Source organism: Leptodactylus fuscus, chromosome 1 (genome assembly GCF_031893055.1).
Source record: "Leptodactylus fuscus isolate aLepFus1 chromosome 1, aLepFus1.hap2, whole genome shotgun sequence".
NCBI lineage: Eukaryota > Metazoa > Chordata > Amphibia > Anura > Leptodactylidae > Leptodactylus > Leptodactylus fuscus.
In genome coordinates, this window is record NC_134265.1 from 39,559,052 (window position 1) to 39,579,661 (window position 20,610).

Below are 20,610 nucleotides of genomic sequence, written 5' to 3' on the forward strand. Positions count from 1 at the left end.
TGTCATGTAATCGTGTTTTTTTTTTTTTTAAGGCTGGTGATCTTGTGTCACATATCTCAGGATATGTCAAGCCAAGAAGAAAGATACCGAATGACACTGTATGGGTCAGTTCACACGGCGAAAAACTAAGAGGAAGTTCCTTTTCATTTTAGTTTGCCAGCTTTTTCGCACAGCTAGCCACGACAGAATGCCGATGCAGTACATCAGTAGTCCGTTGCGGCATTCTGCTCCAAAATAGGCCCGGACAAATGGGCCTAATATGGAGGGAGTCTCAAGTCGTGAGCCCTGCAGGCGGAATCTGCGGCAAGATGGAGCAGGATGCTTCTTGCACGTCTTGCTGCGATCTCTGCCTCCCATTGAAAACAATGGGAGGAGGATTCGGGAAGGGTGGAGTCTGCCCCCAAATCCATGGCAAATTCCTCCGTGTGAACTGACCCTATGTGCTGATTTTCAGTAGGTCTTGTTACAGATGTAGCCATCTCCAACTCGAATCTGATAACGGTCATGTCCATAGTAGTGATTCTACTTCCCCAGTACTAGTGACACCATCCACCATATTCAATTCATTGACTATTTACTTTCCTAATATTCACAAATATCCCATAAAAGAAATTCAAAAGCACAAAAATTATTTTGAACTAAAACATTCTTCAAATGTTTCAATGTCATAATATCTTAAAGGTGACCAGCAGATGCCAAACCCCAATCCCATCCAGACGCACAACTATTGCCATGAGAATTCCTTATGAATCCTGGCATAGTCACGCATTGTCATGTTTCCACTGATCACTCCTTTTCTCTGACGACAGCTACAAATTGGATTCCTTTATAGCGACTGTCAGTAAATTCAGAGGCGGCATAGAACGGTGTGTTGTGTAAACCGCAGTAACAGTTCTATCGTTCCTATATCTTCCCTTCCTGACACACAGGTAAATGCATTACTGTATGAAGGGTTTTAAAATTCTAATAGGCTTGAAGGACTTGGCGTGAATGAAGAATTCTTGAATAAAACAGCATGGCTCTCTGCCAGGTCCTCTCCCCAAGACTGATATGACAAGTAATTAAATGAGACGGAGAATATATCTTTAATGTAGCAGTTATGTATGAGATGCTATTTATGTACTTTGCATTCCACCTCCTGGCAGGCCTTCTGTATGTATCCAGAGATACGAAAGCTCTCACCCACTCAGTGCCAGGACTGCCACTCACAGTATGAAAGCCGAAGACCAGCTTACTTTCTGTCAGCTAATAAACGGGTCCATAGTGAAAACAATGGGTGGTCTATTAACAGAAGAAGTAGCAAATCCACTAAACGTTCCTCTTATTTCTGCCATCTATCTGTATCACTAGACTTCTGTACTCACTAGACGTACAAACTTAATTTAGAGACATTTTAGAACTATGAAAATCCTCAGGGGAGGGTCTAACTGTCACTCACAGACTCCTCCCATGAGGGACTTCTCTATAATTTCAGGGTATTTCTGAGGTCGTGTCAGTTTCTCTAAATTCCATTATTATTTGTAATATTATTTTTCAGTTTCGAGTTTGTTTTGCATCAAATTTCAGCTTTCTGAAATCTGTGCTCTAAAATGAAGTACTAAAAACAACATTAAAACTAAGAAATATTCCTTGGAGGCAATGTGTCTGAATACATAATTCAGAGTGTCTGGAATCCCTTTCCACTGATTGCACTAAGCCTAAATCCTCTAGAGGTTTTCTTTGACTGTCTTTTTATTTTCTTTGTTTGCTCACCCCCCCCCCCACCTCCCACCGCCCACAAATCCATATGAACTTCATATCTGCAAACACAATTGTACAAGTGCTAGTGTTTCCAACCTAACTAAAATGATACAGAAAAACCTTTGTCTGACCAAACATCTCCAGAACAACCTCCTGCAATTCCTGGGATGACGAATTTTAATCCCTGACATAATTTCCCAGCAAACGTCTTATAATGTTTCTTATAACTTATGATTGTCTCCCTCTATAGATTTGTATTCACTGTGTGTCCTTTATATTATATTGTATTTACTGTATATACTGTATTAGATAGGTATATATGTATGTATATATTATATATTTGCCAGATGTTCCTAAAACTGAACCACTACAGTCCATACTATGGAACCTGAATTCTGGGGAAAAAAAATTCTAATACCAAATTTTCAGAATTTTTCCATATTTGACATGACTAAAACATTAGATGGCTATATGCCTTCAATTGCCCTCAAACAATTTCACTTGACTAACAGCTATTCCTCCTAATACCCCACCTACATGCATGTTCGGTTCAGCCAAGTGTGCATGTGCAAAATCACGGCTGCAAAATAACGCGGCGTATACGATCCAGGCTCTCATTGAAATCAATGGGAGCATATACGGCGCTCAAAATCTCACATGGCGTATACGCGCCAGGTCACCCGACACGTTACTCCGTGTGAATGCGCCCTTAGAGGGATTAAGCTGCGGTTATACACTGCTGGCTTTACCAGCTTTAGGAGTTAACTTCATGACCAGTCAGACCCCACCGATCCCAAGAACAAGGGTTCAAGTCCCCCCGTCCTGATGGAGCAGGAGGCCAAGCATGTGCCCTGCCGCTTCTTCCACTTCCTAAGGGAGTGTCAGAGATAGCCAAGTGCAGCACTTAACTCTTTCTAGGGCTCCCATAGAGAATGAATGGAGCAGCAGGGTGCATAGCCGTTGGGAGTCATTGGGGGTCTGAGTAGTCGGACCCCCATTGATTATGAAATTATCCCTACACTTATCTAGGGGATACGTTGGTACAACCCCTTTAAGAAAAGGAATTGGGTGTGTGAATTTCGACATGCCTGATGCTTCGCTATACCTGATATATTAACCAAACATATAGTGAATAAACGTTGGTGAGCTGGTAAGGCTGAAAAGACCCCTACCCTTGTCCCGTGTGTATGGCCTCCTTACCAGTATACCAATCATCTCCCTGCCAAGTTACTTCAAAAATCGTCTGCAAGTCTACAAGAATTGATGGAAGGCAAAGGGCAAAGGTCACACCATATATCAATGGAATTGCACATGTTGGCCTTCATAGATATTTAGTATAATGATTGAGCATGGCAGACGTATGCCTCGAATATAATGTGAAAGCAGCCTTAAACCTTGACAAAGCATAAATGGCCCCAGTTTCTTATCTTTCCATAAGGATATTGCTTATTCTATACAGCTATGAGTTTTTTCTCCCCCCGGGTACACTGGTACAAGTTCTTAGTACCAGCAGATTGTGCTTTGTCCCGGTGGCGTGTCTTTTGGCATGCAAAGAGTTAAAGGAACCCATCTGGCTCAGTGCAATGAGATAACTGGGGAAAAAAAAAAAAAGAAACACAAGCCAAAAAACGTAAAATCTTGTTGACAGTTTTAATACGTGACCTTCTTGATCTGCTAAATGCTGTCACAAAAACATTTATTAATATGCAAATTTGCAGCAGCAGTCTGGATGCAGTCAGGTTGCGCTAATTTGCACATTAATATCGTATCATTTTTGGGTGCCTCAGCAATGTGAAGCTACAGAGGGGAGAGATGGTAGGGATGTAATATATACTACATAGACATGTAATAAATTATACTACACTACAGTATGTATCACGCGTACAATGCCTATCTTTAGAGGGAGTCTGTCACCAGAACCCAGCCCTGCAGATAGATAGGATAGGGACACCTGAATCAAGCCATGTTTCAGGTGCCCCCATCGCCCCTTTTTAACAATGGACAAATGAGCTCTTTGGAGCAAGAAGAACATTGCTGTCAATCTCTTTGGAGCAATAGCAATGCCCTAGTTGCTCCAAAAAGTTCATCTGCATATTGACAAACACAGTCTCACCGACTCACACTTTTAGGATTTAGATGAGCTTAACCTATCTATCTGTAGGGCTGGGATGATAAGCTTTGGTGGACTTTGGAGACAGACACCCTGTAAAAGACTTGGTCAGCTTGTTCCTTCTCTACACAATTTGACTAGTCACCTCCTGAAAGTCTCTGATTCTTTCATAGAAAGTATATGACTATGCAAACTAAAAGTGTTACACATATGTGACTTTTTATGATACTCCAAGGCTGCATTCACAATTCTGGAGCCCCCAGAGCTGAAATTTTTTTGCCTATTTTGTTGGTTCCACCTCAATATGGAGTTTGCTTTGGTTTCTTGCATTTTGGGATGTGTCCTCTGTACATCAGACACTGTACAGTAAGCACCTCCATAAAAAAAAACTAGCATACATGCCCCTCAACAGGGTCTATTTTGTTTTAGACAGATTTATCAACATCTAAGTTTTCTGTGTCAGTCTTGATTATCTGTGCCCCATGCCAAATGTATGATGAGGTACATGTCTTATCCTAATCTACACCAACTCCTTGCTGGGGAAGGCTTGAAACCTAAACTAAATTTTGATAATTCTGACAGTGCTCATTATGACCCCTCCCCACCATGGCGCCTCTGAGGAAAATGTGTTTTTTTTTTTTTTTTTTTAAGTCACGATTTGTGTGCAAAAATTCCAACTTTCACCAAAAATTTTGAACTTTTTCCTTGGTTTGTGTATTTGTACTAAGTGTCCAGAAAAGGGGCACCCCTAGAGAACAGGGACGTTGCTTAAATGGACCAAAATTGCATTAAAATTGTTGCAAAGCATTGGCCTAAAGTAGACCAACCAGGAGGTGGTATCTAAGAGAACAAGATATAAGAAATCTATCTCAGCAATTCCATAAATTTGGCACATTTTTACAAAATTGGTGTAGTTTAAATTACTATAATAATAATTCATCTCCCCAATGTATTTCTAATCCATCGTCTTATCTTCTAGCCATAGGATATGCCATAAATGTCTAATAGAATGTCTCAAGAATGGTGGTCATCGAGTGGTCATCAAATCCCAGGCCAATCCCGCCCTTTACAAAAACCCGATTCACAGAAAACCCCTCAATTGATAACTCAAAAATAACACCGTCTACACAACTAGCTTACATGGAAGTACAAGCCATCTTCTCGAGAAGAACCACTCAAAGAGTTCTCCAAGTGGTTTCAAGAAGTTGAGGCTTTCAAGACAATTAATCATGGCAAAGAACTACTTTCTTTTGTGTCTTGAGTCGTAGACATAAGTAATATCATAAGACGCAATACATCTCTATACTAATAACCCGTACGCGCCGTTGTTCATCGCGGGAAACATCTTGTTAGAATATCTTCCTAACAAGACCGGAGTATAAATAAACACGCTACTTATTACCGGTGCCTGTTCTACATGGAATAGGGAAGGATTGTTTTCGTCCCGCTATGTAACACAATTTCTTACTTCTGTCTGAAGAAAGCTGTTAATTAAATGGCAAGATAATGTGGATTTTCTGGGAGATATCATTTGCACTTAAAGAATGTGTTACCCTGAGCCTTGGAGCGACCACTGAATCAGCACCATGGGCAACACCGAAAATCATTAATTCTGTACAGGCCTTTAATTTATTTCATTTATACAGTGTGAAATTCCACAGGGTGACGGGATGAAGAGAAGGAGCCTGGTTAGACGCTATATCACCTTCAGCAATGCACTTTTTTTTAATAACTTGCCGTGTTCCTAAGCAAATAAGCTGTGCCGAGAAGATTCCTCCATAGTTCTGTTATGCTGGGTGAATGATTGGGTCTTCTCAGTCTCAGTCCAAAAAAATAACACCTCCTCATGGTGGATTAATGACTCTTCAATGTCATATTCTGATGGTTCAGGCAGGAATAGAAATGGCAAAAAGAGACCGAACTCTTCATTCTACATTTAGTCTAAGTATGATACTGATTCTCCTTAAGGAGATGGCACCAAAAAGTCCTAAATGGGAACTAAATTAGTAAATAATCAACATAGATCTTCCATTCTCTCCAAGACTACTCAACTTCTCTAGATCTCTACGTACCAACACATTGTCTGACCATGGAAGTCAATCCATTTAGGTATCAATGATGACTTATTGCGTCCTCCTCCATTCACATTTGGTTTACATATGTGTCCTTCCTTATCTGTCCTCTCAGCTTGGCATGTCCATGTGTATCATAAGTTGAGAAGCTTTTCTAAAAACAACATGGTTTTATGATAATACAACATGATATAACTGTCCTATTTTTGTCTATGAGAGATCACCAAGAAGAGGTTATGAACTGAATCATGTCAAGGCTTTTATATGGGAATTCTTATAGGAGTTAAACCATGTATCCATGGGCTAGAGACTGAATACCTGATCAGTTTGGCTTTAGTCCAGAGAACGTGGAGGGGGGATGTGTTTTCTCCCTAGTACCAGTTCAGTTCAGTTGAATGTAGGGGTACCTGGTGGTGGACAGCGCTGCCTTTCACTTCAATGGGAGTGCTGAGGATATCCAAGTGCTGTACTTCAGCTATCTCAGGCACTTCCTTTGAAGTGAATGGGGCACTGGTGCGTTGTCTACACTCGGCCTGGCTGTGGTCAGGCAGAATTCACAATGGAGGAAAACATCTCCTGTTCTCGAGATTGCTGTGAATCTCCGTGGCAAGCCCAATAACATTTTTTCCATTAGGTTCCCATGAAAATGTATTTTAAAATAATTACATACAATACAAAAACTTGTACAATGAAACTTTCCTGAGAATAGTATATAAAGTTTTTGTTCTCTTCCCTAAAGAGGGGCAAGGCAGTGCTGTCTACAGATGGATGGTAGCACAGATGACTAAAGATACAGAGGAATACGGATGTAGCCAAGTTTAACATGACTAAAGAATTAAACAATAGCCATAATGGACATCTTCAACTTAACTTTTATAATTGCCTTCTATTGTGATATTACAATGTAGCAAGTTATTAGATTCAAGTTAAAGAAGACAATATCTGTATGTCACCAAACCACTGTGTACCCTCCATATTCCCCAACTGAGGTGTTTGTAGAATGATGGATTTTCGTAACTTCATTGGCCAAGTGGACCTTATGGCCCTATCTACAGGGCTTTGCTATATGGACCTACAGTATTTCCTGTCCTAGTGACAGACATCGGGCCAGTCATTGTTATCTGACATGACCATTATATACATATTTGGCCAGTTCTGATTACTTTTTTCTTAATGTGTACAAAGAAAATTACTATATATATATATATATATATATATATATATATATTACGTATATGTAATAGCCCTATAATATGTGGTAGAGTCTACCTATGACCCAAAAAATTCCACTTTAGCAAAAAATGCTTATATAAGCTATCCTTTTTTCAGAAAACTCTACCCCCTTTCCATTGGCGTAACTAAAGTTTTGTGGGCGCTGGTGCAATCTTTTGTCCGGGGCCCCCTACCTCATTCCTACAGCGAGTTCTTGATATTGATGGTTACGGGGGCTAAGGAGTTTAATCCCCCTTAGTGTGGTTAGGGTAATCTGTGGGTCTCCTTGGCTTATGGACCAGATGGAAGCTGTAATCTCAATACTGATGCCAGTGCTTATGGGCCCCCCTACGGTTCCTGGGCCTGGTGTGACTGCACCCTCTGCACCCCCTCAAGTTACACCCCTGCCCCTTTCTGTAAATAGCACATCGTCCCAACAAAGGGTTACTAAGACAGTAACTTAAGACAGTAAGCCTAAGACAGGCTTGGCCCGCGCCGAAGGATAACCCAAGATTCCATTCTCCCTCCTCCAATCTTTCTCTTCGCACAACACGTGTGCCCAAAAGGTTAAATAGATTCTTTTATTTGCACCAGAATGCAAGTGGTTTCTGCTCAAGAGGATTTAATATTCTCTCTGGAGATCATTACAAGACAGACACAGAGCAGACATTTCTCGCAACAATCCTCTGAAAACCCAGTTCTGAGAATATTTTGCACAACAATCAGATCTCCGCTCCCTCCCCGCACTGCAACTTCCAGTAATGATCCTCTCACACACAGGGTTTAGCTTTTAAGTCATCTCTCGGCTCGGTTGCTTTGTTTCCCAACATCTTCTGCTCTCTCTCCTCTTATGTCTTTTACCTTTTGTTACTTAGCAGATATGTCAAAACTGGGTATTCAAATAGCAGACGGCTGCAAAGTCTGCAACTGCTTGAAAAGGAGCTAAATCATAGAGCAGCAGCCGGCCCTGGGGAAGAAGATTCAACGCCGAATCATTTGCAACAAGAAGCCGCACGTTTGCAATTCCAGTAATTGTGTGCTATAAAAGCATTCACTCTCTTATGTTACCCAGCAGTCTAAGACGTTCATTGAACTCAACTGATTGACTAAGGAGAATAAGGAGATCCTACAGGAAACCAAATACAAGCAAGCATCTACTTTCCACACAAAGAAAAATAAAGATTTGGCGTCCGATTTGTTTTTCAATTAGTTGATATCAATAAATGTGTTGTTTTCCGAGATGGACACAGAGGGCAGTCAGTCCTTGGCTTCCAGTCCTTGGTACTGACCACTTTAAGATGCCGGGGAACGCCTCGTCTTTTAGTTATAGGGCATAGTTATCAAAATTTCACTTGGCATTTGGAGCATTTTAAGTGATTAGTGGGGGTTTGATATCTGGGACCACCGCTGATCAGCTGTTTGAAGAGGGCGGCGTTCTTAATGGGATTGTCCAGTTTTTTTGTATTCTTAGGATAGGTCATCAATAGGGGATCCAACACTTGGTGCCCCTGTTGACAAGCTGTTTGAAGGGGCTGTGACGCTCGTGTAAGTTCTTTGACCCCTTCACTCTTTGCATCACACACCATCTGATTCCTAGTGGCTGTGCAATGTAATTACAACTTTGCGAAACAGAAGGGAATTTTGACAAAGATGTACAAAGTTTACATCACATGGGCACTATGAAGCAAATGATGTGTAATAGGAAACAGTGCAGGGATCATATTACTTACATGAGCAACAGGACCCCTTAAAGCAACTGATCAGCAGAGGTCCCAAGTGTTCTCGGACTAGGTCATCTATTAAAAAAAAAAAAGGATAACCCCTCTAAGATCTGTCCTGTAACCGCCAATCCCGATAGTAACTCCCAGTTTTGGTTGAGATAGTATAAAGTCAGTACCTTTGAAATAGAATTTACCATGAATATACTGAAGCATTGTGAATTGCACCAGGAGAATAGTGAGCGCAGCTCTGGAGTATAATACAGGATGTACCTCAGGATCAGTACAGGATAAGTAATGTAATGTATGTACACAGTGACTGCACCAGCAGAGTAGTGAGCGCAGCTCTAGAGTATAATACAGGATGTACCTCAGGATCAGTACAGGATAAGTAATGTAATGTATGTACACAGTGACTGCACCAGCAGAATAGTGAGTGCAGCTCTGGAGAATAATACAGGATATAACTCAGGATCAGCACAGGATAAGTAATGTAATGTATGTACACAGTGACTGCACCAGCAGAATAGTGAGTGCAGCTCTGGAGTATAATACAGGAGGTAACTCAGGATCAGTACAGGATAAGTAATGTATGTACACAGTGACTGCACCAGCAGAATAGTGAGTACAGCTCTGGAGTATAATACAGGATATAGTTCAGGATCAGTACAGGATAAGTAATGTAATGTATGTACACAGTGACTGTACCAGCAGAATAGTGAGCGCAGTTCTGGAGTATAATACAGGATGTAACTCAGGATCAGTACAGGATAAGTAATGTAATGTATGTACACAGTGACTGTACCAGCAGAATAGTGAGTGCAGCTCTGGAGTATAATACAGGATGTAACTCAGGATCAGGACAGGATAAGTAATGTAATGTATGTACACAGTGACTGTACTAGCAGAATAGTGAGTGCAGCTCTGGAGAATAATACAGGATGTAACTCAGGATCAGTACAGGACAAGTAATGTATGTACACAGTGACTGTACCAGCAGAATAGTGAGCGCAGCTCTGGAGTATAATACAGGATGTAACTCAGGATAAGTACAGGATAAGTAATGTAATGTATGTACACAGTGACTGTACCAGCAGAATAGTGAGTGCAGCTCTGGAGTATAATACAGGATGTAACTCAGGATCAGTACAGGATAAGTAATGTAATGTATCTGTACCAGCAGAATAGTGAGCACAGCTCTGGGGTATAATACAGGATGTAACTCAGGATCAGTACAGGATAAGTAATGTAATATATGTACACAGTGACTGTACCAGCAGAATAGTGAGCGCAGCTCTGGGGTATAATACAGGATGTAACTCAGGATCAGTACAGGATAAGTAATGTAATGTATGTACACAGTGACTGTACCAGCAGAATAGTAAGCGCAGCTCTGGAGTATAATACAGGATGTAACTCAGGATCAGTACAAGATAAGTAATGTAATGTATGTACACAGTGACTGCACCAGCAGAATAGTGAGTGCAGCTCTGGAGTATAATACAGGATGTAACTCAGGATAAGTACAGGATAAGTAATGTAATGTATGTACACAGTGACTGTACCAGCAGAATAGTGAGTGCAGCTCTGGAGTACAATACAGGATGTAACTCAGGATCAGTACAGGATAAGTAATGTAATGTATGTACATAATAACTGTACCAGCAGAATAGTGAGCGCAGCTCTGGAGTATAATACAGGATGTAACTCAGGATCAGTACAGGATAAGTAATGTAATGTATGTACACAGTGACTGTACCAGCAGAATAGTGAGTGCAGCTCTGGAGTATAATACAGGATGTAACTCCGGATCAGTACAGGATAAGTAATGTAATATACGTACACAGTGACTGTACCAGCAGAATAGTGAGTGCAGCTCTGGAGTATAATACAGGATGTAACTCAGGATAAGTACAGGATAAGTAATGTAATGTATGTACACAGTGACTGCACCAGCAGAATAGTGAGCGCAGCTCTGGGGTATAATACAGGATGTAACTCAGGATCAGTACAGGATAAGTAATGTAATGTATGTACACAGTGACTGTACCAGCAGAATAGTGAGTGCAGCTCTGGAGTATAATACAGGATATAACTCAGTCTAAATGTATCTAATTTGATAGCACCTTGTAGGAAAAATATATTTGTATCTTTCCCTCTCCATTATATTATTCTTCTATCTCTACACCCAACCTACACTGCAGCATGTTCAGCTTTTATTCATTAATTTAGAAGAGCATTTGACGTTAATTAAATGTAAAATATGTCAACGTTACTTTTGCTGAAAGAGAAAAGTTGACTTCTCTGCACTGTTCATAGAATAGCACCTTTACCAAGGCGCTATCTTAATTAGCAGGCAAGCTGCTTATTTACTTAATCGTGACCATTAGATTCAACAGCAGATGCCCATTTTGTGCATGCTGCATTTCCCAACCATCGAGCTTCAGATATATCTTCACCGTCCAAGCCAACTTTGTAAACACCAAGGCAATGGAAATTCATCTCATTTAGTAACTTCAATGGTCGATAAATCGTACGAGTCTGTGGACCACGAGGGGTTAAGCAGAAAGCAACAAATATTGTTTGGTTCTTTTTCGGAAGTAGCGAAGACTTACTACAATAGTCCACAGTGCCCCTGGTCTCAATGATTATAGTCTTCAAAGCAATTTGATATATATTTCTAGTGGTTGAATTTTTGGTCAGGCCCTTGGGAACCCAGCCAAAGAATTCCTAATAAAATGCTGGTGATCACTCAGTAGATAGCTTTCTGCAAGGAGGAAGACAGTAAAAAAAAAGTTCCCAAATGCCCACTTTTACTTGATGTCTTGTACTGTTGGGTGAGATGGTTCTGTACACAATATGTCCTTGTACACGTTGCTTTCAATACGCTGCCACATGGGTATCTTGCTGAGAAAAATGTACCTTCTCTGCAGAGAGAAAATCATTGTTTACTGAATTCCGAGCATATATATTGCAGCAGAAATAAATGAAACTTTCACGTTACCGAATGCTGAGACCAGACAATTGACAATATATTTAGCGTTACATTGGGATTACTCACATCGTAAGACCCATGTTGAGGTCTGAATCATTAAAGTCTGACAGCAAGATGTTAGTTACCATGGTGGGAGACTAGGAATGTTGATGGGTGGACCTGACCTTCATGATAGTGACCGTACAATGGAAATATGGCGGTGTCCATCCTTACTTGTCACCCTGGTTGGACATTTCCAGATCAAAAGTTAATCTGTACCTTCTGAACACAACATGGTTTTTGGGACAGCGTATCATAAAATGATAATCTAAGTATCTTATTTAAGGCTATCTGAGGTCAGGGTTTTAGGGAAAGAAATTACCAAAAATGAAATCAGGCTGCACTCTCTCTTGGTGGTACCATTTGGCAATGGTATACTCTGCAACTTCTGATTTGATAGATCTGATGAAGAGGTAATGTTTATAGAACACCGCAAACCTGGAAATGCATTATCTTTTATCAATAAACCTACATTTGGTGCTATCCATGTGTACCGAATCCTATTACTACCCACAGCCTGGTTTCATTTTGGGGAATTTCTTTCCCTAAAACCCTGACCTGCATTCTGTCAACCTTCGCCTTTCCTGCCTTGCCTTCGTAGCCCACCAAATTCGGACAACACTACGCTCTACTACGAAGCATGGAAAGCATCACCACTTGACTAAGGTTGAGCGAACGAGTTCGGGAAAAGATCGGATACCGATCAGCGATCCAGCAAATTTCACGATCAGGGATCGGGACCAACTGGAAAATGATCAGAAATCGGATTTTGAAATCTCAAGGTCGGCTCAACCCTAAAAGTGACTTTTCCCATAGAGATACTGGTATGTAATGGACCGACTTCCTCAAGGGATTGGGTCGAGGATAAAACAGCGCTCGCCAGTAGATGTAAAATGAAACTCCTTTATTGGCATACACAACGCGTTTCTGGCAAATAGCCCTTTTTCAAGTGTATAAAATTCTTAAAACAAAACAAAAAATACACAACATATAGCATATTATTTCACAGAATCTGGCGTGTTTAGTACATCACAAAATTATATGAAAAATAAAACTGATATATAATATATATGAGACATAAAAAAAGAATGAGTAAAACCAGGTTTCTAACAATAACCAGTATCACACCCAATGATGCACACTGATGGGTATAGTTATATGCAGAGCATAAGCCATAACAATAATATATAACTCTGTATCTTTGTAGAGATGTCCACCAAATATAAATAAAGTAGTGACAATTATACAAATACGCAAGCGAGTACTTTAGCCAACCGCAATAGGTCAACCATACTCTGTGTTGGAACAGTAGGGTAGGTGGTGGCAAAAAGCTTCTATATTCTACCAGTCTATCAATAAGGTGCCATAAAGAACATAGAGTCACAACAGCAGAGAAACATAGAGAAGCATTGACTAAGGTCAAGCGATCGGCGATCGAGCCAATTTCACGATTGGGATTGTTTTCGCTGGAAAATGATCGGAAATTGGATTTTAAAATCGATCCTGAAATCTCAAGATTGGCTCAACCCTACACTTGACTACTACAACCCCCATAGCATTTGCATTAGATTGCTCAACTACAGGTTCCCAAGAAGTGCGGCCATTCTTGATCACCACTATCATCCTGTTACTAAATCTATCTTAGGAAAGCCTTTCAAGGTCTTGATGTGATGTTCTGTTGAATTGGTTTCCATAACCAAATTGGACTGGAATCCATAACCAAACATATGGTTACATGTGGACACATCCATACTGTAGTGGTAACTCCTAAAACCTACAACCCCGGAAAACTATAAAGTCTAAATCTCCTATACGAAGTTAGGTCTTTGCTAAGTACAATATGAAATACTCAACAAGAGACATGATGACTAAGTGAAGAATTGTCCCATGAAGGTTAAGATAATGGCGCCCATACAGCAAATTTGACAAACCTGCCAATTTTGAGAATACTGGTCAACTATATTATATATGGTGACTATCCCCTAACAAATATGAGGGAATAAAAGATCGAGCATATTGAATTCCAACATGCCCAATGATAGCTACATAGTACATATGCTTATAGCTTTATACGTGCTTTGATGGTTAGAGACCCTAAACATCCAACCATGAAATTCTTCAGGCAAAGAACAATATCCTTATAGAAATATAAGGAACAACAATTCTCTGCCTAAAAACATCCAAGGAAGGACGGGGGTTACTAAACGACGGGCCTCATATATTGTCTTTTGTCCACCCTTGTGTAATTCCTATTAGCTTTCTAAGGTTTCTTACCACACGTATTACTTCTAGATCTACATATTGTCATGTTATATAGGAGAAAAGGGGGAGGGGCACAGATGGAAGACATTCTACTCCACCGTGCCGTGATACACTGATAGATATTTTAATAACTAAATGTAATTGCTTTACGGATCATTAAATATAGAAAAAATACAGGGATAATGGAAATATGTAATGTCATGGTAGCTAAATTTGTACTATATATACTTAGGAAATACTCTATGGGTTAAAAGTGTTGTCAAGAGCAGGGCCGGAGCCTCTGTAGTGCTGTGAGGAGGCTGCCGGCCGGAGCCTGTCTACGCTCTTGAGTCCTCCGCTTCTGGGTTTCAGGAGGCAGGCGGGAACCTCCGACTTCCGGCTTTTGTCCTAGCGGCGGCCAGAGCCTATTTAAGGAGGTCTCTGGCTCCGCACCGCCACTGGCTATTCAGTTGTGCTTTGAGTCCTGGTAGTAAGCGTTCCTCCTGTTCTCTGACTGCCTGTGTTCTGACCCCTTGCCTTGACCTCTGACCCTGCCTTTGCCTCCTGATTTGTGTACTGTGCCTGTTCCTGTTTATGAGCCCGGCTTGCCTCTAGACCTCTGCTTCCTTGTACTGCTCCACTGCTCCTGTTACCAACTCGACCTGCCTGACGTTCTCTTTGGATTTCCCATTATACTGCATGGCTTTCTTTTTGACAACCCAGACTGTATGACTACACTTTACTCTCTGCTGCTGCCTACTGGTCACCTGCCTCAGCCTTCTGGATCCTTTGACCTACACTGCTAGCCGGAAGATCTGCTGCTAAGAAATCTCAGTGTCTGGGGAAGGAAGGAATGGAGGAAGGAAGGGAGGGAGGGAAGAGAAGGAATGGAGGAAGGAAGGGAGGGAGGGAGGGAAGAGAAGGAATGGAGGAAGGAAGGAAGGAAGGAAGGAAGGAAGGAAGGAAGGAAGGTAGGAAGGAAGGAAGGAAGGGAGGTCGGAAGGAAGGGAGGAAGGAAGGAAGGAAGGAAGGAAGGGAGGAAGGGAGGGAGGAAGGGAGGGAGGAAGGAAGGAAGGAAGGAAGGAAGGAAGGAAGGAAGGAAGGAAGGAAGGAAGGAAGGAAGGAAGGAAGGAAGGAAGGAAGGAGTACACACATGTTGGGAGACCGGATTTATGACTTGCAATTTTGAAAAAGCCTTTTGGTTGGTGCTGTCTTGCTTTCTTTCTTAGATAGATAGATAGATAGATAAATAGATAAGAGATAGATAGATAAATAGATAGATAGATAGATAGATAGGAGATAGATAGATAGATAGATAGATAGATAGATAGATAGATAGATATGGAGCCAAGATATGACTTTTAACACTTTAATAACTTTTTTCTACTTTTATAGTTGCTTTTAAATGTAGCTTAACATTTTTTTAATGCTTTCCTTGGCTTTTGTTGTGATATATAATGGTGCCACGAGTTATAAGCTTCAAGACGAAGTTTCTGCTTCATCTGTAGATAGATAGATAGATAGATAGATAGATAGATAGATAGATAGATAGATAGATAGATAGATAGATAGACAGATACTATGTATGGATAGAGATCCTGTCTCGTAGGTAGGACATGTCCAACCCATCTGCTGCTTCACTTGAGAGACACGGAAAGGTTGATTCTATGATATATTATATTCAATCCTGCTTAGCAATAAAACAGAACAAGTCAAGCATGTCGCTATACCTAATTGGGTGTTCACATAGGACTTAATTGGTTATATTCCTGCATCTAAATTCTGCAACCTTCATCTTCTATTGAGTCCCTCTCAGAGACTAATGAGCTTTGTATAACAACAAACATCTCGCTCTGTTGTTCTAATTCATTAACATAATGGCCAATACAATAAGCAGTTATGATAATAAACACTAATAAAGAGAACAGCACTTATCCCCAGTAACATCAGGCTTATACACTCTCAGCAATTCGGGAACGAAAAAAAAAAAAAAAATAAAAAAAATAAAAAAAATTCTCTTTTCTTTTGTAGACGCGAGTGGGATAAAAGAGTGGGAACGGCATTAATTGAGCTTCCCGAGGCCTCAAAGCTCGGCTTCTCTTTACCTGTCTTCCTATCCCTTTGAGGTTTCCTAGACTTTTCAGTTTCCAGTTAAAATGACCAAAAAAAATGACATTAGGAAAAAAAAAAAAAAAAAGTGCGCGATAATTGAAGATTTAATAGAATGCATGAGATCATTTATTTAGAGTTAATTCCAACTTTCACAGCATTGTTTGAAGACATTAAATTAAACTCTAGAGTCTGGATACCAGATGGCTGAGAGTCATTAGGGGACACTGGATCGACAGTCTCAGAATGTAATGGTTGATTGTAACAGGGGTAGGATAAATTCCCACTCTTATCTGTTATTACGCCTGACACTGTAAAACACATCAATGAAAAAAAAAATTGTATATAAAACCCCCGGATATTGTTCCACCAGCGTCGTCTCACTGAGGGGGAGCATGGAGCTTCAGGGTCTTATGGCTCTGCTACAAAGCAGTCATTTTGTCACACGCGCTCCATGGGATTGCATGTATCTCATTTGCAAATGAAGTCTAAGGGTCTGTTCAGAAGTTCTTTTAAAGGGGTTGTCTACCTTATTAAAGAATTTGGAGCTGATTAGAGATGAGCGAACAGTAAAATGTTCGAGGTTCGATATTCGTTTCGAGTAGCCCCGCAATATTCGACTACTCGAATCGAATATCGAACCCTATTATAGTCTATGGGGGGAAAATGCTCGTTTCAGGGGTAGGCAACGTTTGATCAAATTGTACTTACCAAGTCCACGAGTGAGGGTCAGGCTGGATCCTAAAAGAAGTCTTCTCCTTGCAGCGTCCCCGCGGCATCTTCCGGCTCTGAATTCACTCTGCCAGGCATCGGGCCTGGGCAGAGCCGACTGCACATGCCCTCACTACAAGTGGACATGCGCAGTCGGCTCTGCACAGGCCAGATGCCTGGCAGAGTGAATTCAGAGCCGGAAGACGCCGCAGGGAAGCTGCACGGAGAAGACTTCTAAAGGTAGGAGAAGAACCAGTGTTGATTGGCCGACTGTATAGCATTCACCCAATCAATGCTGGTTCTGCATCCAACTTTTCCATTCGAATAGCGAGTGGTACTCGATCGAGTACGAGTATTTTGAATACCGTAGTATTTGATCGAATACCTACTCGATCGAATACTACTCGCTCATCTCTAGAGCTGAAGTGGTTGTCAGTTGAAGCAAAGAGGACAGGCATAAGGTATTCTCAAAACCATCAGCCGTGACCATCTGTAGGTTATAGCAGCATTTATGTTTCCTGCTCCTCCTGTCTGGGTTGAGACCACCATGTGGACTTGTTGACGCAAGATTCCCCACGCCCTCTCTGTGCCCACCACACAGAAATCATACTTCCTTTTGTGCCCAGAATCCCTTCCGTGACGATATATTGCTATTATTGTCTTGAAAGGGTTATTGATCTCATTTCTGACAGTGGAAGGCTGTGTAGCATAAATCTTCTCACTCCAGTGTGCCAGGGGACAGGGGTCACACATTTATGATACACAGACTAGCAGCCATCAAAGGAAATAATAAAAAGAGATCAAAGAAGTTTAACCAGCACTTGTGTTCAAGGTTTTTGGACTGCAACCCCCTATAGTTACCCCAGTGAGTAGTCACAAGTCTGTAGGGTAGGTAGGATCAGAACGGAGCACTAGATCTCATCAGTAAGTGAAGCTTTGAGTTCTTCCTCCCTCTCCCCTGCCTGTGTTTGCCTGGTTCTCCAATGACATAAGTGATACTTGCTGCCACTCTTGCCTTTGGCCAACTAATACGCGGTTTCTTTTCTTGTAACATCTTCAATAAGGCCAACTGGTCTTATTGGCTTTGCCAACTTCCATCTCCATACAGATCTGCACTATACTGTTGCTCGCTGCCTTGTCCATGTTTTACCTTTCCAGTAGATAATACCCGTCGCAGTTTAACCAATCTCTATGACAACCCAATGCAAAAATCTACAAAAATGTATTTGCCGGTATATCACGGAACATAAGTAACGTCTTCATTTATTTCTTCCTGTCTATTCTAATAACATAGTATAATAAAAATAATAAAAAAAACACAGCGTACATTGCCTTAGCAACACAAGAAAAAAAAAAACCTAACACTCTCCGCACTGCAACGCCTGTCCTTGGCTTCAAAAAGAAAAAGAAAAAAAAAAAAACAACACTAGTGCAGACGACTTGACCTAGCTTCTGTCTGACTCAAGGAGAGAGCAATGCAGACTTTATTTCGATTAATGAGAGACAAGAATAAGGAGAGACATGGTCATTTTTAACCTGGGAATATTTTGGCATCCCAAACCCAACGGATCAATACTATCGGCACTGAGTGCCGCCCTGTCCACCACGACACGACTGAGCGTAGCTTGTCATTTTTCTTCCTTACTCCATGGTTTGCTTGCCCGGTCTTACTCGATAGCCTCCAAGCATTTGTCTTTTTTAAGGCAATACATATTAATGATAGTTTGGGGGTCTCGGGTCTCTTGGATAGAGGCTATCCTTTGTTTCTTTCCATCATAGCCTTGTCTTTTACGTTTTTTTGATCTGATGAATAACACATGGTTGAAATTATGCCTCAAACGCTTATTTTATTAGCAGCGGAGTATATTATTTTTCAAAAATGGGCACTCGGGCGACCATATTTTCTTGCTTCTGATGGCTCCATCTATTTATTTACAACGCTGCTGCAAAAAAGCCTGGGCAAAAACCTGCTTAATGACTTCAAAAGCGGTATGCCTGCTAACATTAGGCTGTAAAACATTGAAGTTATATAATGCCATCAAACAGCAGAAAGTTGGAGCCTTTCCACCGCACAATCTAATTGCAAGAATGTGTCTCTAGATGGAGAACAAGGGAATTGTTTTTTGTTTTTTTTCAGTTTTTTTTTTTTTTTATTATTCTACAACATAGAAGTTTCCTAATGTTAAGTAATCTGCATTTTCGTATTTTCTTCCCCTTTCATTTTTTATTGAACCACAGAGACTATAATCTAAAGTCTTCAGGTCTTCCTGAAGTTTGATGAAAAAATAAAAATAAAATTTACAATAACTGGAGCCAATTCATCTCTACTTGCAGATGCCTCCTGCCTCCGTCTTCATAAATGATTGTTTTAGTACTAGAGCTCGTAGAAGGAATTAAAACAAGCAATTTGCGCTTCCTAAGACTGTGCGTTTCATGACTACTGGCAGGTAAGATGAGAGGATTGTACAAAAAGGCAGATGTGACATTAGCCAAAGTGCACAATGGAATACTAGCTATGTCTAGTGAAGATCGTTCAGGCTGTGATTGGAGGGTGATGTCACTGGATGAGGTCAGTGATGTCACTGGATGAGCTGTAGGTCAGTCCGTGATTGGATGATGATGTCACAAAGTAAGGGACAGTGAGGTCACCAAGTCAATTGATTGGATGAAGATGTTACTGGATGAGGTCAATGATGTCACAGTCTGCTCTGTAGGTCAGTCTATGATTGGATGATGATGATGATGGCAATGGTTGAGGTCAGTGATGTCACAATCTGTGCTGTAGCTCAGTCTGTCATTGGGTGATGATGTCACTGGATGAGGTCAATGATGTCACAGTCTGTGCTGTAGCTCAGTCTGTCATTGGGTGATGTCACTGGATGAGGTCAGTGATGTCACAGTCTGTGCTGTAGGTCAGTCCCTGATGGGATGATGATGTCACAAAGTAAGAGACACTGAGGTCACCAAGTCAATTACATCAGGTCAGTCTATGATTGGATGATGATGTCACTGGATGAGGTCAATGGTATCACAGTCTGCGCTGTAGGTCAGTCTGTGATGGGATAATGATGTCACAAAGTAAGAGATAGTGAGGTCACCAAGTCAATTATATCAGGTCAGTCTATGATTGGATGATGACTTCATAGAGAAAGGAGCAGTAAGGTCACCAAGTCCATTATAACAGGTTAGTCTATGATTGGATGATGTCACTGGATGAGGTCAGTGATGTCACAGTCTGTGCTGTAGCTCAGCTTTTCACTGGATGATGATGTCACTGAGTAAGGGGCAGTGAGATCACCAAGTCCATTATAACAGGTCAGTCTATGATCAGATGATGATGTCATAATGTGAGGTCATACAGTATATGCCGTAGGTCATTCTATGATTGGGTGATGATGCTGTAGCCTGTAAGTAATGAAGTCATAGAGATGCAAGGCCATATTGATAATGTATAAGCCTGCCACTGTCACTGTCCATATACTGTAGGTTTTTCAATTAACGTGTTATCATTCCTTAGCATGAAGATTCCTTACATAACTGACCTGCCTGCACTGAAGTTTCTGTAAGTGAATATCCCATGGTGAGTATACATGTATACACTGACCAGTCACACACATCCAGTATTCAGGACATCCAGAACACTAATAAACCAACTTCATTACT

General features: G+C 41.0%; 1 protein-coding gene and 1 long non-coding RNA gene across 16 annotated transcripts in view; one reads left to right on the plus strand and one right to left on the minus strand.

Annotated features, from left to right (window-relative positions):
- The window catches only part of CELF4 (CUGBP Elav-like family member 4), a 908,448-nt gene that overhangs the window by 459,384 nt on the left and 428,454 nt on the right, over positions 1-20,610 (minus strand). The window lies entirely within an intron of this gene.
- Positions 19,481-20,426, plus strand: LOC142199154 (uncharacterized). The gene is made up of 4 exons (XR_012715421.1): positions 19,481-19,548; positions 19,601-19,859; positions 19,929-20,001; positions 20,137-20,426. It is a non-coding gene; the product is annotated as an uncharacterized LOC142199154 (long non-coding RNA).